This window comes from Halyomorpha halys, unplaced genomic scaffold (genome assembly GCF_000696795.3).
Source record: "Halyomorpha halys isolate HHAL.00 unplaced genomic scaffold, Hhal_1.1 Scaffold348.1, whole genome shotgun sequence".
Lineage (NCBI taxonomy): Eukaryota > Metazoa > Arthropoda > Insecta > Hemiptera > Pentatomidae > Halyomorpha > Halyomorpha halys.
The window spans coordinates 98830-123214 of NW_027116547.1; the positions used below are offsets into that span (position 1 = coordinate 98830).

The following is a 24385-nucleotide window of genomic DNA, read 5'->3' on the forward strand; positions in this document are numbered from 1 at the left end:
AATAAAGCTCTCTTAAAATATATACAAACAAAAGAATAAATAAGATGAACATAATCAAACTATCTGTATGAAAAATAAATATAATAATATATACAATATTTACACAAACGACCTGAGGATCCCTGAGCCCACTCTATCCCCCACGTGTGAGGGGTAGAGCAGAGCTAAAAAGATCCCAGCGCATCCCTCTCGCCGCATCACTGGTAATGAGCCAGTGGAGACGTGCAGTATCTATTAAAAAATAATTAAAATTTTTACCTAGGCTGTACCACCGGCAGAGTTGGGCAAAATTATGTAGTTACAATTACATAACTAGTATCTATTAGTTGAAAAATTAGTTAATTACGAAAGTATTTAATTACTGCCCAACTCTGACAACCGGAACAATTAATGTCTCTGAAAAAGCAGTTATTGAACAATTTTAGGTCAAAATACTGAAGGTTTACTTCAATATAGAAACAAACTAAAACTATTGCTCATTTTTTATTCAATGCTCAGTACCTTTTCAGTAAAGCGCCGAGCAAACAATAAAAAATAAATGTTTTTTACTCCAGTAAATTTGCAACTATTTGATCCCTGATTAAACTCATTATATCCAATATTTTCTGAGATATTGTTTCAAAGAACTATATTTTTCTCCAAAAATGAGGAGCACAAATTTGAGAATATATTTCGGCATATTTATTTTAATATATGTTCGAGAGAATATTTTCGGAATATATATTAATATAACTCATATCCATATACAAGATTAAGTATACATTATTTGAACTTTAAATATTAAAAAATGTTATTCACATCTCAAAAGAATTTAATACTTAAATTGAGATAGAATGATTAGATAACGTCTGTTTGAGGAAATGAATAAAGATAGGGAAGGAGGGTGAATAACTGCAGGAGAGAAAGGATTCAAGAAGGTAGTGAAACGGGCTAGCATGGAACCTTCGGATGTTGTGGTTCTAGGGGAAGGGATATAGAGGTCAGAAAGACGGGATTTCGTTTCCTATGTATTGACTGAGGATTTGAATATTGTGAGACAGCAGATGCAGAAACAGTGTTGGATGTTGATGGTTTGGTTATGTGAGACCCGAGGTAATATTTTTTCCATCCAGAAGGAAAGAACAACTGAAATTTGCAGTAGACAGACAAAACATCTTCGAGGCATCATGGACAAATCTATAAAAAAAATATTAAAAGCTGTGTGTCACAATATTTACATACGTCTCCTACTACTTTTTGTGTAAATTAATGGAATTATGAACAAAAAATTCTATTTCTCTGTTGCTATAAAAGTTCATATTTTTAGGTTTTTCGAGGTGGGAATAACGAATATAATTTTTTTCTAGAATGTAACGATTTAACAACACCGTCATCCAATCGGTAAAGATCGGTGCTTTCGGCTACTCTCGTTTGAACTGAATGTCTCAATTTTTCTTATTCTCTCCTTTAGTTATTGGCAAAATAATATATTGTACCTATTAGTTGTTTATTATTGCTATAATAATAGGCGGGGTGGGCCCTGGGGACTCCAGAAACCACAAGGCTGACTCACAGTTACAGTGAAACAGAAAATAATTATCTGCCATAGCCGGATTCGAACCCGGATCTTTAGATTATGTAGTATAGTCCCTTACCAATGAGCTATCTTCTCCCTTTATTACATTTATATGTAATAATTTTGCCCCGCTTTAACCAATAATGGCAGTACACAAAGTTATTCAAATTTAAGACTCTTAACGTAACAATAAAGATTATAAAGAAACTTTAATAGTACCGTTTTGTAACTTTAGCTGCAATATCTGCCACCCCCTATGCTTGTGTGTACTCTTCTACCCAACGGAGGCAAATGGGCACCTGTTGGTCCAGTAATTAAAGGTCTAATTTTCTCTTCTATTAACATATTGTTCTTATAAATGTGTGCTGGTGATTCTAGTGGAATAGTAGTCATTTAAAATGCAATTATTTAGCTTTAATAATTCTTTGAACATTTTGAAGACCAAATAATGATTTTATACCTATCCATTTCTATTAAGAAAAAAAATATGCCTTGATATCTCTATAAAACACATTGTATTCAAAGAGAATATTCCATTTATTTGGTTTGACATTCCGTCAAATATAAAACGCTTTCTAGTTTCCTTTGAGTTAATTGTAAATATAATTGATTTATGACGATGTATATTGGAACTGGAAGGGCCAAACAACGGGCCAACGTTCGAAATAATAACATCAAAGTTATATTAAATCTAATGTTTCCCGAATAAACAAAAGGACACGATAATGAACAACGTGATTTGGTACCTATCTACTTTAATGAAAACAGGGGTTAGTTTATATTAAAACGACTAATGAGGGTTCTGTAATATAATACCAACAGCAATAATTAATTCTGTGGTTTTTGTTTCAGCACTGGAGCTTCCATCCTTATCCAATTATAGGGTATCGAGCTACATTTTAAAGTATTGAATCTATAAATTAAAATAGAATTTCTAAAGGTTATTTATTACAAAAAAAAAATTGATGAACCGTTGAACATTATATCCGTTCTAATTCTAATTTCGTTTGCTAGACCTTTCCCCCTCCACTGTGGTGTAGGTTTTCACTGCACATATCAATTACCAAATATTCACAACACGAGGAGGCCCCTCACCCCCGGACTTAAAATAGCTCCTTTGAATGGATAGCTCATGTGTGATATTAAACATAACAGGTAATCTTAAAATACCAAAGGTAGTAAAAGGTAAGACACAACACAAATTACTTTTTATTTTTTCACAGTAATGCACTTATTAATTCACTTTTATTTCTGTTTTAGAGGGTTCGGAAATAAAAAAAACAAAACAAATATTCCGTTTCCTATTCTCATTATGGTACAACGTACTATGTGTGTGTGATCGTGCTTTTACTGTTGCGTTATTTTAATGTTTTTAAAACATATTTTTTATCCCGTTTATACACAAAATTAGCCACTTTAATTTTTCTTGTCATATGATACTCTCTTAACCAACTATAATGATTACATTTCTGAAATGTTAAAATCATAAAATAAATTTTTTAAAATAAACAATTTTTAAACACAATTCAGAAATTATTACTTAATCTCCAATGCTCTATATATACTTAAAAGTAAAAGGTTCACAATGGATATTCAATGAGACGATTTATTTACGGTCGGATTCATGGTAGCAGTAAGCATTTTCATTTATTCTAGTAAACTGTTAGGATTTACCCATTACCATTGAATAATTATCAAAACAGTCGTTTATGAATTGAATATTAAATTAATAATAATTCTTAAATTAATTGGTCCACCCTTCCACTCACTTAACAGTGCTACATACTTAAATAGTTGGATAAATATTCCAATCCATCCCAAGATAATTTAAGGCATGATGGTTATATTACAAACATATAAAGCTTAAGAAAAAAATAATTTAATGATTTTTTATTCCTACTTTATACTAGATAACACATTTTTGACTTTTACTTACCTACGTATGGAACATATAGAAAGAAAAAACATTGCGACCCTGCAAAATTTCGAATTCGAGTTTTCACATGTTTTGAGTTCACCTGGATCCAAATAATTAATTCTCGCAAAATGGTGTGTGTGCGTGTGAACGAAAAGTGTACGAAACTGAACTTGCATATTTAGGGCACGAGTGTGCCCAGCAGCATTTTTGTTAACATCGGCTTACACGAAATGCCACTTTATAAAATCGAGTTCAATTTTTTTTTTCAAAACGGCACCAACGATTTTAACTAAACACGGGCTCTGAATTAAAATTAAGTAGTCTTTAAAACCAGATATATTTTATCCTCATCAATAGTTAGACAAAATAGGAAAATGTTTATGAAAAATTGCAACAACAATAGACAAATTAAAAGTTGGCTGTAAGAACACTCTACTCGTGATGGGAGACTGAATTGCTGTTGTGGGCAAATAAAAACCAGGTATTGTAGAAAAATCTTCTTTTTTTTCTAAACTTCGCACATAGGAATAAACTAAAAATATTAAATACCTTTTATAAAAATAAAATAAAAAACAAATAGACCTGGAAATACCCTACAGGAGGAAAATTCGAAATGGATTTTTATATTATGGATTATGTATTAACCAACAGCATAGGCCTTCCCTTTCGGGAGTAATAGTCAGCACTTCCCGGGGTGACCAGCCCTATTGAGAGGCGAGTTCGTTCCATTTCTCCTTCCCTGCCCTTAGCTTCTCTCCACCAGGGGTGTCCTGCCATCCTCTTGAACATATCGCTCCATCTTTTCTTTTGACGTCTTCTCCTTCTTTGAAGGTCGTATGGAGTCCATTATGTGGCAATTTTGACCATCTGTCATCTTCGCATCGAAGGAGATGCCTTGCCCATTTCCATTTGCTCAATCTTGTCATCTTCAGTGTGTCAGTGAGTCCTGTTTCTTTCTGGATCGAAGCATTTTTTATTCGATCTCTTTTCCTCAGATTCACAATGCTTCTTCCAATTCTGCCACACCTGTAATTTCCTCTGCTGAACTATAGTCAGTGACTACGCTTGGCATCCATAATTGACCACTGGGCTAATGCAACTATCGAAGACCTGCCTTTTAAGGTCAATACTTGTTTTTCCCTTCAGTATAGGCCTAAGGGACCAAAACTATTTTCAACCGAGTGCCAATCTCCTCAGGACCTCTTTTGCTCCTCTATCCGTGAATGATATTAACTGACCGTTGTTTAAATAAATACACAGAATTTTCAATTTCAGGCGTTTTTTTTAATATTGTTCGATTTAAACTATCATATATCTCTTTTTCCTGTTTTAAGCAAATATTTCAAAAGTGATATAGAATCGTCGCTCTCTGGGGGTCTTAGTGAATTGGGTCCGTCCGAGAAGGATTGCCTTATTGTGAGGAATAACAAAGAATAGATAAATACAAAATGTTGAAGAATTTTATAAATAACTAAAGGAGGAAAAAAGAAAAATAGGCATTCAATTCGAACGGGAAAAGCCGAGACCACCTGAACTTTCCTTTCTGTTAATCCTATCCCATGAATCTCCAAAATACGAATTTTACAGCAACAGCTAAAAAAAAACTTTGTTCTTAATTTTCGTCTTATTTTTTTTTTTTAGAATTTTTTTGTTTTCAAAATCACAAAAAAACTTCTACATGAACTCACCAATCTACACAATAATTTGGGTCTTATGTGGAGTAGTAAGTGAATTTTATGTGATGCTCTTAGCACACCAAATTTTTAACTTCAGAAAGCTTCTACGACATAAACTTAAAAAAAAATGAATTTAGAAAGGAGTATATGAAATAGTCTTCCAAGCAGAAATCATTTTTTCGTAGAAAATTTCACTTAGCACCTTCATCCACTCATTGTTCAATTATTTCATTAATGTTACCCGATATTTTTAATTATTCGTCTTTTAATTTCGATTTATTGCTCCTCATAAAATACCTCAATTAGTAACTATGTTAGTAGAAGATCTATGATAAATTTTCGATGTGATCAATGATTAATTGTTGTAAGTTTCCATAGATGTAGAAAAGGTACCCTCTATCGATATAAAATATTGAAAAATAAAATACTTAAAACTATCAAACTTCTGTATCCTCGTCACAATATGTCTCTTGTTTCTCCTTACTTCAGGAAAATAAAGTACTCTTAAACAAAGAAAAATGCACGTGTTGTTAAAAGAAAAGACTATGGAGACTAGATTTACTTCGCGCAATCGCAGTTGGATCTCTATGGATTTCGCTGCCTCTAGGGATACCTTCATCTTACACTCCCCTCACACTCCATTCAAAACGTTTCAAATAAATATTCTTGGTATCTTATATCATATATAATAGGTATATTGTAATTAATTTAAAATGAATCAATTAATTAATTCATATTTTGTATCATACAAGTCATATTTTGCTTAATATCGGGTATAAATTTTACAGCAAACTGAAATACCATCTATAAAGGAAATGGTCATGGTTGCAGGTAAGAAGAATCGCTAACCTAGATGACACATTGTGGGTCGAAACATCGGCAATAAATAAATAGTTTAAAACTATTTTCATTCTTCTTGACTGGAGTCCTCAATTCAAATTCACATAGCTTCTTAGGTTTTTTTTTCAAAACTAACTGTTTTTTAAGTAGTCAATTGGTGATAACGGAGCCATTAACTGTCAACTGATAACTGTTGCCACAGCAAATCTGCTGTAGTTCTCCTAAAATATTACTGATACTTGTGTAATTGTTTAATAACTACAAATAAAGAACCCTGATATCACCTGGATAAAGATTATTTACTAAATTTCTTCTTTTAACACTATCTTCTTTTAATTACATTTGCTTCTTCTAAATTAAGAAGTACTCTTTGTAGAGAGTAATAAGCTTGGTGTTTTCTCCACCATCGGCAGCACATCGAACCAAGACACTAACCTGAGGCTTTGTCGGTGGGAACCTTGTTAGCCAGGCGGCTTCTGGCTTAGTGAAAACTTAATCCGTTTACAAGTCATTATATCCGCACCCATAGCGGATAATATTCTCATACCGCCTCAGAGTATTGATCATTTCGTGCCTTTGATGTGGTCCTTCTCATCTGGATTTACTTGCCAGAAAGTTAGATAAAGTTCTTGATCAAAAGGTAGACATTTGCCTTAAGATTTTTTTTTTTTTTTTTCTGAAACTAAATTCTTCCAACCAAGAATATCTCTGGTGTTGGCCTAATGTAATTTAGACTGAACGTTATTACGAATATAAAGTTTAATTCTTATTCTTAATATTTCTTAGCTAATGGAAACAATAATGTATTTTAAAAAAATATTTTGTTTTTCTCTTCGAAGTAATAACGGAATCTACTGTTATAAGTTCATTTTTTCACCATCTAAAAGATTTTAACATTTCCACCGGACCATGATTATGCGGCACTTTAAGTCATTTCGTTATTAGACCTGGTCGTAAATAATAGCAAAAGCGGTGCCTGGGTGCACAAACTACTAATCATCATAAAATCAGATTTATCAAAACATACTGGGTCTGATATACACACGATTCGGTAATTGTATGAAACAACAAGTTCACAATGTAGTATTATCTTTCATTTATTTTATAATAAATTATCTTTATCATATTATGTTTAGACCAATCAATGCGATGAAGACATGGTCAAGATGGTTCATGATGGTATGGGAGATAATTTATTTATTTATAATTTAAAAACAGCATTAAAGGATTGCTATAAGTACTTAAGATAAATAAATATACTAAGTTTTAATTTTGAATGGCAAAAAATCAGAAATGAGAATCAATAAAATCTGTTTGGTTTACTCAATCCAATATCATATTCAATAAACTTAAATTATAATCAATATGTAAATTATTATTAAAGAGAGCTTTTTAATCATAAAGATATTTCATATGTTAATAACTTTAAATACAATCTAATGTTAAACTGCCTACTTTCTGAGAATTGAAGGTCGGTTCCCATAAGGAATAGACAGAATACAAAAATAAATAATAAATGCCGGTCCTGGGACCCCCATCAGCCGTAGAAACGCTATTAGCCAGAAACCTGGCAGATACTCATCAGGCAAAGAGTCAAATACTAATTATTCATTCTATTATGATAAAATACGTATTTGACATGGTGTAGGCAATGTAATACTAAAAGAAATCATTATTTATTAACGACGACAAATAGACACCACGTAAAACAACTGACATGGAAGCACGCAAAGTATTCATTGGAATCGATTGGCCTTCCGGAAATGGTTTTGGTCCATTTCACTGCTACTTTAAATGTGTTTACACTATATATGTAAATACATATACCGTAGAAATTTATATATGACAATTTACATAAGATTTTGGTAAATTTAAGTAGGTCTTAAACACTTACCAATTTATATATATCCTCAAGTTCACATCTAGCGCCTATAAATGGTAATTGTACGATTAATTATAGAATAAATGGTGTTGCTATTCGTATACTAAAATGTTTTAATTTACTTTTCTAAATTTTGACATATATTCTCTACTTCGTCATGGATTGATCCATTCTCATAACATTCGACCACTTTAAAACGATACTATTGATAGTAAGTAATTTTGTATGAATTTACAAAGCAGTGGAAGTTAATAGGACCGTATATAATTAAAGAACAAAATAGTTTGCGTGGTGATCAGAAAAAATCAGAATAGGAAATATACCCAAGATGTTTGCCATATTTCGACATGACGGCTTTTGGTTTTTTAACCCGATTTTGGTTGTATAGGTCTTAATGAGACTTCGAATTTCGATAACCAGGTGAGACGATCATTGACGAATAATGAGTTAAGAGTAATTAATGTTAACTACTGAATAGGTTGGCATTAACTACTCATTTGTTATGATTCTAGATAACATGAAATTAAACGTCTGTTAGTTCAGAACTTATATTTTTATTAGGGTTTCTATCACTCTGATAACCTATATTTGTAATTGTTTTCTTAATTTACTTTTAAAAACTAGTTTCATATTAGGATAAATTCAAATGATGTTATTATGAACATGAATGCTTGACCTCTTCCTGGCCATTTCTGACAATTATCTAGTAGAGGTTACCAACATTTTTTCGCCACAGCACCTTTTTTGGGCTGAAAAAATATGAAAATGTTGCGGCTAGATTAGGAGTTTAGAGCGGTTGGTCATGTAGGAAAATAAGAGAAAAAAACTCTAGAATGCACTCACTGTATACTTAATATTTTAATTATGTTTTTTTTTTTTGTATTATTTTGGGTAGATGGCATTCGGTGATACCCCTAGAATACATTTAGGGCACCCTAAGAGGTCGAGGCAACCACTTTGGGAAACACTGTTGTACAGGTTACCACCCTATTCTAGCCAGAGTGAGAGTTTTCATTTCGTGGGGTCATCATAAAGTAAAGATCAACCGGTCCAGACCGAAGTCGGACCGATACTGCTGCAGTATCGAGGTTCCTAAAGTGATGCTTCAACACACTTGCCTTGAGGCCACTATATGTAAGTGCTCTTTGTTAAGCAACCTCGTAACTGCTGGAGGGCTGACTTTTATACCTCTGCTAAGAACAGGATGGTAACGCTATGGATAACCCCATGTCAGAAATGGGAAATTCCATTTTCTTTCAAGTCATTTCTGACATGGGGTTATCCATAGCGTTACCATCCTGTTCTTACCATAGGTATAAAAGTCAGCCCTCCAGCAGTTACGAGGTTGCTTAACAAAGAGCACTTACCTATAATGGCCTCAAGGCAATTAATGGAATTAATGAACAAAAAGTCACGTTATATAATACCGTGATAGAACTGAATATATAAACAATTGAGGACAAACCATCACTTCTAATTATTTCTGACTATCCATAATTCGTAACTATTCTGAGGTTTTAGGATTTGAAAAACTAAAAAAGTTTTTTTTTCGGCTCAGACTAATACCTATTTCTGTCCAGTGTACGAATGTTTTCAACTCGCCTCGACTGGATATGACACCTATCCACTTGCTAATGATTAAGAAAAAACAAGCGTGGTTTTTAGAAACCATACGTAAGCTCCTCATTATTGCATAGGTGTTGTTTAAAGGTATTGAAAATGTGAAGTAAAACCTGAGTGAGTGAGAAGACTGGAGCAGTAAAATTGCTATCAACCGAGAACTGCCAATCTCTAAGGGGGGGGATCCTCTTCACTTAATGGTGGCTATAAACTTGTTTTCAAGGCCCTGCCCCAAAGTAATCAAGATAGTTAAGTTTTCATTGCTATATATAAATTCGTTTATATTTTTTAACAATGTGTTTTGTAAAAACTTTTGTTTTTTATGGAAGAAATCATAAAAACCTCTTCTTAAATTCCGACGAATAAATCCCTTTTTAGACTTAATTCAACACTATATCTCTTTATCTACTATAAAGTACCCAATGAGAGACATTATATTTTTTATATTCATTATTATTACTGTCGCCACTGGGACGATATGGATGGAGATTGAATATTTCTTAGACTTCCATTTTGGAATCGATACTTTGAAGTTGTGATACAACAATATGTGATTGTTTGACGACATTGATATACAATATTTTTAATGCTTCCTTTCCTTGTAATAAAAACAAATGGTTCCTAGAAAATTGCTATAAATATCACGATGAACAGTAAGTCTAGCTTTCATGGAAGCAAGATTGTGTAGTTTCCCTATGAAGTTTTAGAATAATTGGGCCATTTATATTCTGTTGTATCAGCACTAGCGTTAAAGGCATGACAGTGAATAGTTTCACTACTTAGTTTATGTTTAACTTTAAGTTCGTGGTGGTTTATAGTGATAGTTTATGAAAATGATAGAAGTAGGAACTTTCGCTGGTGGAAATGAAAAGTAGTTTTACTGTCCTAGGACTATTTAAACAAATTGCGAGTACAATTTGTTGGTCATAATAACTTATTTCAACTATAATGATGCAACATGGTAAAATAATCTATAGAACCTTAAATGAAAGTCAGAAGTTTTAGATTGTGGAAAAATGGAGTCTAGTCAGAGAAGATCAGGGATATATAGAAATTTTCTGTTAAACGTCAATTTTTTGAAGAAAATATACAAAAATACCTTACAAAGGGTCATATATTCATCAACGTAGCAATCTCCGGGAAAAATCATTTTTTCATAATTTTTTAAAAATTTTAATTATAAATTAGATGACGTTTTGAGTCTGAATCTGTCTATTTTGTTTTTGAAACTTTAACTTCTTGAATAAAACTACTCTCAATATTTGTGAATTCGAAAATTAATAGCTGTAATTTTGTGAGATTCGAAATTGTTTCTCATAATTAGTGGCTGTAATCATATTTCTTCTAAAGCTTTCTCTATGTTTAAGGAATATAGTCATGGTTTTCATTTAATTTCTAAACACAGGGAATAAAATTGGTTAATGCAGTTCTAAAATTTAATGAAGAAGTTCATTAAATTTATTTATCTTCATAATTAGTCTATTGTTGAATGTGATAATAAAATCTTCCTAAATCGGTATTTAGGAAAAATTGAGCAATTATCAATGTATAACGGTTAATATATTGATATTTTCTTTAAAAGTCTAATTATATATCATATGATTCTAACATAACTAAAACATCTAAGTTTTAAGTTAAAAGTTTCAAATTTTTATATTGATTTTGTGCATTCCTATAAAAATTATGTTTTTTAGAGAAAATTAGAAAAAAAATGTTTTTTTTTCAACAGTATTTGGAAAATTGTTATTTTATATTAAAACTAATTCTTCTTTAATATAATAAATAATACTATGTATTCTAGATAAGAATTATATTAATTCAATGGGATCTATTCTTCATTTAAGAAAAAAAGAGATGTAGTATTTTTAATTGGATCGGACCAACTTTGGAAATGCTTACTAAAACTAAGGTAAATTATAATACATTTTAATTTTTAAATCAGACGCTACTCTGCTGATTCCTTCCGCCTTCTTCATCTAAATTATTACTATTATGGCCTGAGCATAATCTTGAACCTTAGAGGGGAATTACAAAGCCTCGCGAGACTAGGCAAGCCCATTGCATTATTAAAGCTTGAGGATGGGCCAAAAGGCACAGCTCTATATCTGCTCTGCTTTTGTTTATTCAAAGGCAGAATATTTTAAGGTCTGAGTGCCCTTGAAAAAATTTATTACGCTTTTATAGCGTACCTAATAGGATTGGCTCTTCCATCTTCTTAGATAATGTATAAGGGATTTATTTTTAACGATGAACGTTAAGGGTAAATGTCACCTTGATATAGTGTCAGTAAAAACTGAAAATACATAACTGCTATTGCCAATATTCTGATTTATAGCATTAAACGTCAAAAGAATACTTTTTTCAGAAGGTTATAAATTATCATATATAATAATTTTTTGGTACATCTAATAACCTTATAAGTTCAACCCATCCTTTATTCATGATTTAGATGGCGTTTCGAATATACCGCTCTGCCCATTTTCCTATGCCTCGTATTGGAACTCTCATTAATTCGCTAATGTTAATTTCACCGAGCAATACATACTTGGAAGTATTTAATGTTACCCATTCCTAACTGCACTGTGCTCGGTCTAATCTATAAGCTTGATTGACAGAAACCTTTGAGGTTGCGAAGGTAATGCCTAAATTGGCTACAACTGGCCTAATAATTAAATTTAAGAAAAAAAAAACCACACTATACTTTGAAGGCTATAGCCATTATCCCCTAATATATCACAAGTAGATTGAGTATTTAACTCAGTAAAATATAAAGGATTAAATTATACAAATGCTAGTTTATAAATAGATCTGGATGGTGGTATATTTCATCTTCATTTTTGAAAGGGAAAGTAATATTACTATTATATGGTATCCAGTGACAGCTGTAGTGTAGTGCAATTTTATTTACACCTAGCAACGCATCTACTGCGAAAATATTTCCCTTTTTCTTTTTTATTGAGTTTCTTATATCAAGAAGTACTAATTTTACCCATTAAAAGTTTCAAATTGTTATATTGATTTTGTGCATTCCTATAAAAATTATGGGTTTTTTTAGAGAACACATAACAGTGTTTTTTTCAACAGTTAACACGTATTTTCTGTTTAGGAAAATTTTACTTGGACTATATATCTGGAACAGTGCATAACCTTGAAAAGTAGTAATTGAAGTATTCTAGGTCAAAATCTCGGAGCTTTATTTGATTATAGAAAAAACTAAATTTTTTTCTCATTCTTGATTCATTGAACTACTGAGCATGAGATTAAAATGAAATCTTTTTATTTTTTAAAGTATGGCAAAATTTGCTAATGTCTGAGCCCTAATCGAACTCATTACTTTCAATTTTTTCTGATTTAGAATTTTTCAAATATCAATGTTTTATTTCAAATAACAAGCAGAAAATATATATTTGCGAAAATAAATATAATTAGGCAATCTTAATAGGATCCAATCACTTCCTGAAAACTATTCCTCATATTCCAATCTTATTCCTAAACAACAATCCAATACAATTTCATCCACACGTTAAAAGCCTTGGTGTCACTATAGACCAAACTCTCTCCTAGAAAAACCACGTCTCCGATATTTCCCGTCGTACCTTCTCCACCCTAAAACGTTTAAATTATCTTCGTCACCAACTTCCTTTTGAAACCCGTAGGCTTTTCGTTACTTCCTTAATATTCCCCCACTTTGATTATTGATGTGTGGTTTACTGGGGTGTCTCTGGAGAACTCGAAACAAAATTAAAACGGTTAATTAATTGCTTTGTACGATTCATCTTTGGGGTCCCCAGGGACATCTCTGTCACCCGATTTTATGACGTATGATTTTATTTTATTTGTTCTATTCTGATTTTATATATTCTGTTAATTATTGTTGTTCATTTTAATCTTTTCAAATTTATTATTTTACTATGTTTTATGGCGTTGTATAATTTTATTCTCATTTTGTATTTCACTCTAAGGTTCTAAAGGGATCAATCCCAGAATAAATAAAGAATATTATTGTTAATTTACCATCCATACTTTGGTAATCTTAAAAGTTATTATTCTTAGGAATATTACAACCATAAACTACTTTATACTGTATTAACCGAACTTCCAATAGAGCACAAATTAAACCATTTATATTCAGTATTTTCTAACAAATAGTTTATCAAACAATTTGATTATTAACCAATTATCACATTATTTGATGAATTATAACCAATCTTAGGTATCTTTATTCCTATATATTATTTTATTATTATTACTGCTCGATTTTGGCATTTAGCCGTATTCATTTAAAATGAGTTCCATATCTCAGGAACGATTTGACGTAGAGATGTCTATTACGGCTCAGTCTGAAACTAGTTATTTGATTTATACAATTGTTCATGAAAGTAGTTTAATTAAATTGTTCATTCAAGCCAGTTAAATAGTTCATTAAAGTTGTTTATAATACACACCCCCGTGAGATTATCACTTGCCATATTTGCTTAAATGAATTCACATAATGTTGATTTCTCGTTGTTTAATGAAAACATTGTAGTTAAAAAAAAAATCTTAGAAAATTTTAAATGTTAAGAATTCTACTAGAGCTCAATCTAAAGCTGGTTAAGTATAAAGTAAACAAAGTATTATTTCAATTTCTTGAGAAAAGGTAATTATTTATTAAATAAATCAAAACTTGTATCCTTTTTTGTCTCAACACTTTTTATTTATCAACATTCCAACGTTTCGGCCATTTTAGCCATCCTCAAGGACATCTTCAATTATAAATTCTTCCTCACATTAAATTTAGAATTACTTTTGCAGGCTATTCTGCCCAGATCATTAATTAATTATAAGTTAAAAACCTATTTTTTTATAATTTAAAATCATAAATATCTAATTGTTCTTATATAAAATTATCCACACAAAATCACTACCATATACACATACCATTGAGTGGGAGGTTATAAATGGTATAATCGATTATATTATAATTATATTATAAGATTATCATCGATCTGTATAATTTAAAATAAGAAATATAAAAAAAAAAATGTTTATTTCATAATTATTAAATTTTACTTACAGGAACAAATTTAAAATCCAAAAAGGGTGAATAAATTACGAAGAATTCATTTATATCATGTACATTTTATTATAATTCAATAAACATATACCGCTTCATTGGTATTTGTTTTTATGTCATGAGAACAATTATATTACATTTTAGATTTTTTCTTTATTTGGCAGCAATAAATGTTTAAACTCTTCCACCAATGTGAAAAACTTCACAAAATAATAATGCATGCAAATAAATTTTAAAGAAATTAAACCATTTTATTTTAGTGTGGTTTATTGTTAATATCTACATTCTCTCAACATATATTAGGAATACCGAACTGACGACGAACATACAGTTTAAAAATTATGGAAAAATTACTTTAAACATATATAGGACGTAGCATAAATTTTCATTTGTCTAGAAAGGAACGTAAAAAATGTGTTTTAACTGTTGTTTTTTTAACGTTTGGCCTCATTGTCCGAGGTGAATTAAGTTAGAATTTTAGAGTTTTTTTTTTTTTTAATTCACATCAATAATTTTAATGCTTTATCACTTTTCATAAAAAGTCTACACTAAAATATAGATAAAGCTGTGTAAATCATTAAGTGAGTTCAGCCATCTGTTGCTCCCAACGATTTGCATACTGATCACCGCTCCAAAATTATGAATCCGAGAGAATCATTCTATGAACTACAAGTAGACCTATATCATTTGATATTTCACGGTTGATCTTCGGGTTTATTAAACAGAAAAATTCTTTTGAAAGGTTTATTTATCATAAAGGAATTTAACCTTTTTTTCATTAATGGTGGAATGAATGCAATTATCAATATTACTTATCGTCCTTCAACAATACAGATTTCAATATCTTACTATGGATATCATTCTACAATAAGATACATTGATCTAATTATTTTGTAAACGATGTTTAATTATGTTTTTCCCTTATATTTCAATCGGGTATGGTAGGAAGAAATTAATATATATTAATTATTGGTGCACTTTTAATAGTTATTTATTCTAATTATAGAAATTTTAAGCAATAATGTTAGGATAGCTAGATTTATTGTGTAGATTCGGTATAGGAATACGGTCATTATCGAGGGCAAAAGAACATCGATTCTTACTAAAACTCAATAAAATAAAGGAGAAATTTTATATTCTCACTTTAAAAGGTTTGTACCACTGTACTCAAACGATTCTTCTAAATTAAAAATGTTACAAATAAAAATTTTGTAGAGCCAAATTTAGTTTTCATATTCATCAAATTTAGTCTCTTATATTTTTACTACCATACAACAATACTACACAACCCTTCTTCCGAATCATTCACTTATCTCTTCCGTTCCTTTTTACGCCTCTTTTGATTTACGTTTTTAGGAAATATGATAAAATCATAGGACTATATATGTATATCTTTTTTACTTAAACATGCCTACCGAATCTGAAGACTGTCTGAGTCCATTAAGTGCTAAATATGTAATATAATAATATGTTAATAATAATAAATAAATATAATATGTTGTTTGAGAGAAATCGATCAGAGAAATTACCTTCTGCAACAGATTTTTTTGAATGTCCATGTCTAATTCGCATGCGTTTTAACAGGTCTCCCTAGCGTTTATCTTGGGCGTTCTGCTTAGCAATCTTATTTTTGTACTCATCACCTCTTAAATGCTTAGAGACCCATGTTAGCTGAAATTATTGACGATTTTCCAGATATAATCATTGGCAATTTAAATAGGCTCAGAGTATTTCCTTCTATTTAATGCCATTGATATAGCTTTTCCCATATTTGCTTTGTGACCTGTCCTTAAACATTCTTAATGAATTATTGCGTTATGCTGGCAAGAGATATTTCTAATAGCATCATCACCATATGGCAATATTTGAGTCAACTTATTGAATCTTAATTTAGCTGTAATAAGAGTAATTTTGCAGCAATTAGATTATCAACAGTATCTTAATATAGCTCTTTCTAAAGTTTATTTTGCGAAGAAACAAAAAAAATTGATAGACCAACAATTTTAGATCTCTTAGCCTTTATATGCCTACCAATTCTGAAGACTGTTGAATTTTATTAAAAGCCAAAAATAATTAAGATGTCAGAGATATAAGTACAATTTTTTTCTAGGTGCAACAATGAACCTCTTTTTTAAGGTATATTCGAAGTATTAAAGAGATATGACACATATTGATAGGATTGTATGATCTTGCGAAATTCAGGTGGTCCAATACCTTCAATAATAAATTTCCAAGTTGGGTCCACCATTTTGATTTTTTCGGAGTTATAAATTTTACCTTCTGGAAGTTTCCAAAAGAAAGGCTAAAGACAATAAGCTTTCTCCCAAACTGGAAATAGGTAAGAATTTGTACATGAGTGTACAAGAAAATGTGGTAGAACGTGTACGTCGTTTAAAGTTATAGGCCTGAATTTGAAAACAAGAAAAATTAAATGGGTTTTCCTCCACCTTTTTGCTTAAAATTTGAAACTTAGTAAAGTTAAGATATTACATAACGTAAAGTAATCATATTGATCTTTCCAGCTTTCTAACACTAACATCCAACGGAGGGATCCTAAAGATTAATACTAAGGTGGGCTATTATTCCTTCCGGAGAACTTAGAATACTGATATAGTACATACAAATAATCAATATTACTGTTACATAATTTATATATATGGATAATTTATTATACTAATATACTCTATGCGAATAAACTATAATACTAATTTTCTATATACAGATAATATACAATACTCATATCAGGAAAATCATTCATCAAAATATTTTAAAAGATTGAGCAGTTTAGATGGGCTAATTGTTATTAGGAAAATCTTTATTTATTTATGCAAAAGAAGTTTTTTTCCGTTCTTTTTTTTTTCGAAATCAATCGTTGTTAAGAGTTAAAAAAATAAAGTTTAAAATCTATTAGTTTTTTTTTTAATAGATTAACTTAAAGAAGTAATTTCGATAAAACTTTTTAAGCTACAAAAGTATTTTAAGGATCGTATTGAATTTCAGTTTTATTTAATGCTTTTGATTTTAACTGATTTTTTTTATCGTACAAGTCCCATGTACTGTTAATTCTTTATATATGATACGATGATAGTTGATAATATCAATATTAAGTTAACTACAATCAAATTATCTATATATATTTTTTTTATAATGTCCTATAGATTGTTTAAATCCTATTGAATGATATGGTATTCAGATTCCAATTTCATCAAATTTTTCCCTATGTTCGCATTAAATCAGATGAATATGCAATGGATTTTCTAATGCCTATTCAGTGGCCTTAGAAATTCTAGGGAGGTCCTTGAAAATTATTAATTGAATTCCCAAAGACAAACTTGTTTGGAAATTGAATTAATTTCAATTCAAAGGACATATTATTACGTAAATAAGTTGAATAATATTATTATTTAATATTACCTATCGTGCACTTACACGTACAATTATTAGGTGATAAAGGTGGAGGATATTTCGGTGCGGCTTTCCAAAAATGCAACAATAATATGGTATTTGGTATCTACAATTTTTTTTAAATGTTAATTTAACCTTAAATAGTCTGGTTTGAACAGTCCTACCTAGTTCAACATAAAACGATTTCCAACATTCATGAATTTTTTTCTATCTACGAAATATTTTTTTCTAGTATATACAATTTTGCCTATGGGAAGACACTGCCATATGAAGGTGAATGATAAATTTACATTTTTTTTCATAAATCCATATTTTATGTCTGTTTTTTTTAAGCCCTCAAGATTATTGACATCTAATGAAAAAAAAAAAAAAAAGTAGTTCATTTTGACATTATCTTATTTTTGTAGCAGTTTCTATTCAACTCATATGGAGATTTAAAATTCATATTAAAAAATTAAAAGATATTGAAATGTAAATAAAAAGTACTGTGAGATAGAACATTCATACATTAAGCATAAATTACATTTTACTCTCAAATTTGATTACTTCAGCTTTTATTATTCTCCTGCCAAAGGCTGTAGGAAAATATGGAAATGGATAGAAGATGGAATAAAAAGGAATCGTAAACCTTTTATTAGAAAGATATATGACATAAACAAAGTAGCAGTTGTGGTCCATAAAATAAAACATATAAAACAGATGAAATAAATATACGCATATGGTATCGCTTGTGATACACAGTTGTATCTTCATAATACTGATTAGTGCATGAGACATGGTAGAGAGAAAAACATTACGCTCAAAGCTTGCAAGAAAAAGACAGTATAAAGTCTGACATAAAAAATAGATTCCATTTACATAGTCCTGTTCCTCTATGATGGATTTCACAGGTTTTGCAATATCACGAGTTACAGAAAGTGTGGATCAAGTGTGTTTGCAGTATATTACGATTCAGCTTTAAATAGCTTTATATTATAGATTTAGGCATATTTTTACATTATTGTGGAGCACAGATATTGATTAATTAGGAAAAAAAAATAGCACAAACATTTTGTTCATACATTTCATAGATTCTTGAGTTATTTGACGACTCAATTTTAATTTTGGATTGTTTGATATTGACTTATTCGTTTGATATACTATTGAAGTGGATTTAATAAAACAGACTTTTGAAATTTAAAAAAATAGTATACTGTTATGAATTAATAAATATTTAGTTAAATATTTTTTCATTACCTTCTATAGTTAAATTGAATTTAGAAAATGTGCCTTAAACTTTTTTTTAAAGATCTCTAGTTCCATTTGTCTTCAATGACAAAATAAGATTATTATTACGAAACATAAATGATTTACCATGCCTAACAGCGGGATGTATACATGAACGTTTCACTAATCCCCCGACATTATCAGGCTTGAAAATCTCAAAATCATATTAATGCATACACTGGTTGTACCATTTCCGAAGAAAAGGATGATAAACCAAACAGATCCTCATAAACAGTACAACGTATTAGGGAAGTATATGTTTAGCTATTTGCAAATGATGTCTTATCTTAATATTCATTAAACTTTACTTATTCTCATTAAATACTTTTAAAGGTATTAAGAAAGATGAACAATCTCTAATCTGTATTAAAATGATTTTTTTATTTTTCAGACCTAAATGAATCTACAAATTAAATTAAAATTCAAAAATCGGACTGTGTTCGATACGGTACTATACCAAGATTTCACCCTCTGTTGTGTCCTCATGATGACCAATCAGTCTGAATCACAGATCAGACATACATTACACCCATTGAAGAAAAATCGGGGAGTAATATGAATTAAAAAAAATCATAAAATCAAGATAAATCACAAACTCACAATATCTGACGCAGAAGTATCCTTTAATTATGTTCCACTCATTCCTTGTTTTACAGATTTACGCCGTACTGTAGGATTTTATCTGGATAAGTCCCAAAATTCTCTTACTCTCACTAAATTCTCTTTGATTAACTCCTTTCACATTTACGCAAAAAACGGTTTGAATTTCATATGAAAAGCCATATATACTAACATTATCAGACTTATTTGGACACGCTGAGATGAGCTTTGGAACGTATACCATTTAAATTTATTAAATTTAAGATATCTTGACAAGAGACTTACTTGGAATCTGCATACAAGGCTGAAACGACAAGAAACTTCTAGTAGATTTCGATTGTTACAACACCTACTTGACAAACACTCTAAACTTTCCAATCACTACAAACAATTATACACTACGATAATAAGACCGATTTTATCATATGGAGTTGAGCTCTGGGCTCTACCAAACCATTAAATTCCTCCCGCATCCAATCCTTACAATCCAAAATCTTACGTAAAATCCTTGATGCTCCTTATTACGTTACAAATAAACTCATCCGCAAAGATCTTAACATCCCATTCGTTGCAGATTTGTCCCAAAACAGATATGCGTCTCTTCATTCCAAGCTCCTGACCCACCCTAACCCATTAATTCTTAATCTCTAATCCTTAACAATCCCTGATAATCCTCCGAAACATCGGAAAAGAAGATGGCCACAGGACCTTCTAATTTGAATTAATCCTTGAAGTACCACCAATGGGTGGTACCAAGATTTTCAAGTGCAAATAAAACATACCTCGTATTTACTTAATGTCTTATTATTTACTTATTGTAAATCACATTGAATAAAAAATTTAAGTAACCGTCAAATTTGTTTATCAGGTGTTCCCCAAGTATCACATATATATATTTTAAGACCACCAGGGGTTGCGGAGTGAAGATACCATCAGCAGTGCCACCATTCCTGATAGGTATCTTCAGCGAAGACGAGAGTTTCGTGACTGGAGCATCCATCGACCGCATTCGCATGCCGAGCCGGCAGCTTCCTCTCTCAGCAATCTCTGCTATTTATGATGTTCTCGTTAGTTCCATCGGCTGAATGGGGTTGAACAACCCGCAGGCCTCTGTATCAGGCATCAACCCAACATTTATCTGCCTAACTCAAAGGCCTTCAGCATTCCAGGATAACAATGCAAATGGATATTCAAGTTCAGAGAATAATTACATCTACTAATTTATAGAACATAGGCCCTAGCTAAGGATAAAGGACTTGACTCAAGACAGGAATCCATGGTCTTTATTACCTGCATACTTTCTTTATTACAACTATCAGCCTTTATCATCTAACCTCTTTTAATCTAATACTTTCGTCGACAAAATCTTTCATTTTTTTAAGGTACTAATACTTCAATAGAAATATTCTTAACCATAAATATCAAATTAAGAAGTGTGACCGTTATACCTATAGGCGATAAGCATTATTTTTTGAGGTGGAAAATTTTGTTTCATTTGTAATAATCGTAGGTATATATCCTCGGCATCTCCGGACATAAATTTTCCTGGATAAGAAGAAATTATGAGCCGGAAAAATCATTCCGTAAAAAAAAAAAAATTGTTTAGCTTTTGTTGGCCAAACTTTTCAATTTTTCAGGCTGATAAATTGTAAGTATTTTCATTTGTACTGAAGGCTTTTTCTATAACTACCATTCTTCATTTAATTAATCTCAATTGTTTTATACCGGTAAGACACTTTGTTTCTGGTCACTTACTCATGTTTGTAAAGTAATGCACAACCTTTTTTTTTTAACCCCCCTTCCTCAAAAGTTGCGCACTATCGGACAATAGTAACATAATTGATGCAGTATGTAAAAGAATAATAATATGAAATTGAAGGATAAAAATAAGTTTTTTCTAGCTTCCACCCCGATCACTGCAAAAGTACCTGGGCGCCAATCAAGGAAACAATCTATCTCATCCTTAATTCAGTGAAAAAATAAATAAATTTAGCTCCTAAAATGTATGACCATTAGCAAGTTTTACTCATTAAATGACATTAATATTGTAATATATTAGCAAGAATGACAAATAGGAGAAAATTATATGTAATATATAGGTTTTTGTTAACAAGTAAATAATTTATAAATAGTTTTTTGAGTGTATATGATATATGAGTGTTGTTGTAAGCACATGTTTATGGTTTTTGTTGAATTTGTTTTTTAGCAGCCTGAAGATGGGGGAAATCTCCCGAAACGTTGCTGCTGATATGAAATAAACTATTGTTTTTTAATACGGAAGAATTTATGTCATTCACTAAATCCTTTTTAATTCCATAAGACTCTTCCAGTAAAAGGATTATTAAAAATAAATTTAGCTATTTTAGCTAGTATTTTATGTTGTAAAATTACAAATTAATATTTATTTCTGTTGAAGAATTATTTATTAAGGTAAAAAATTCAAGGACTGGGTCATCATCTTTAGTACTTCATTCTTTTCATAATTTTTTTATTATTATCATCTATTAAAAAATTTTCGTCTTGTTTTATAAAAATATATAATCTGGATTATCTCTGTAGGAAGTTTGGTGAGTCAATTCATTTAAATTTTTTGAGGTTAATGAATTCCATTTTGAATGAAATATTTATTAAATATTCATAACATTCTACAACGTAACATTGTAAAAATTTCATATGGGGAATCACGAGGTTTTAAAGTGCATGGATATGCGACAGTGGTCCCGGAACGTTGTACAATGTTATGAATATTTAATAAATATTTCATTCAAAATGGTAGTCATTAACCTCAAAAAATTAAAATGAAAAAATATATAAAATAAACCAACGTTTTAGAGTGCTCCTTCGTTTTAAGGTTTCTCTAAGCTTTTTTTTTAACAACGCATAAAACATTTTTTAATATCATAGATTTTCATAAATATTACCTTGTCTAACGTTTTTTTCAATAAAACAGACCTCTGAGTCCGATCCAAATAATCTTATTTCGTCAAGTTAAAAAAAAATAAATAGGAGGACCACTTAGAGGAACTGTTTTTGATGCACTGAAAGGAATTCAACACCGTCAGTATCCTTACTCTGTTTTCTATTTTTCTGAGCCTTCCACATGTTGATCAACCCCCGCTCTGTTTTACTATTTTTCCCTTTCTGAATAATTTATTGAACATTTTATGTATGTGTGTGTGAATAATATTAACACTGTTTTTTTTAAATTATATTTTCAATTTAAAATCGTTAATTTGTGGTTTTTTGAGTTTGCCTTATGGGTCATGAAATTTACCAATTTATTTATATTTTTTTGTGATGTAAATAGCTCTACAATTCTATTTTTCTACTTTTCCTTGTCTACAATTTTTTTAATCAAATCTACGTTAGCTCATTATTCTTTGATAGACTGTAGTTCTTTAATTATATTATATATTAATTGCTTATTTGTTGTTTTATTCTGGTATCAAACCTCCGATGTACACCATATACCTATCATTACAATCTAGCAATCTCTAAAGATTTATTATATAAGTTAAAACTTTCCGGTGTAGGAGTATGGTGTATAATAGGAAAATATATGATTTTTTTTAGCCTTTAAATTAGAAATATTAGTTGCGAAAAATCAGTCTGATTTAAGACTAGTTAGATAAACACATTTTAAAAAATAATTTAACTTAAAAACTGATTTATAGTGATCTAGACAAATTAGTAATAAAATCATGTCCCCTGGTAAAAAGCTTTTACTACCAGCCCACTATCTTTTCCCCAGTTATTGTTTTAAAATTTATTCCATAATGTGCCATAGCCAGACTATTTTCGTTGATTAAGCAGTGAGATTTGGATAAGAAATTCTAATTGCCCAAACAAAAACCATATTTATGCAATCCAATGTGTAATAATAATTCCTTTAAGCAAGTTAATGCTATTCACCTAAAAATAAGGGTTAAAGTAAAGGAGCCAGAAGCAAAATGTGAGCTGATTTGTGGCGAAGCTTAAATTATTGCTGTGTCGGTCAGACCACAAACCCAAGAGCTGACAGCTGCCAGTCTTAAGTGCCAGAAAATTAGAGCCTTCATAGCATTATACGACTCCGAATACTCAAGCTTACTGAACATATAAATTGGACCAACTTTTGCCGAAAGTTAGATGTCTCTCCAATTCACATGTGTTGCATTGTTCCGTGATAGTTTGATGTTAATGATATTTGTAACATTTAAACTCTTAGATGTAAAAGAGAGAACCGATTATGTGGTAAATAACTTCCCCGAATAACTTGAAACGACAAGAATATAAACTTTTGACATATTGGAAATATTATATCTGGGAATAACTTAGCATATGCTAAAAGAGTGTTAGGGACGGTATTGATGTTGGCCAGAGTATGAAATAGCACAGTACTTAAGGTCAGGTCGGCCCTTAGATTTAAGGGCCCTGTCAAATGCATAACGTTTTCAGACCCTGCCAATTGTCGTCGTAAAAGTCAGCTTACAGCCTTTCCAAGTTTTCTCTCTTTATATCAAGAGAAGGTTTTTTTTCTCTTGGACCTTTCAGACCCCGCGCTTAAACTCTTTCATCGTATGTCTCA

The 24385-nt window shown here is 30.6% G+C and overlaps 1 protein-coding gene across 1 annotated transcript in view; it reads left to right on the plus strand.

Moving 5' to 3' along the window:
• Nucleotides 1-24385, plus strand: part of LOC106681561 (protein qui-1) — a gene marked incomplete at its 5' end in the record, with an annotated part of 249924 nt that overhangs the window by 86810 nt on the left and 138729 nt on the right.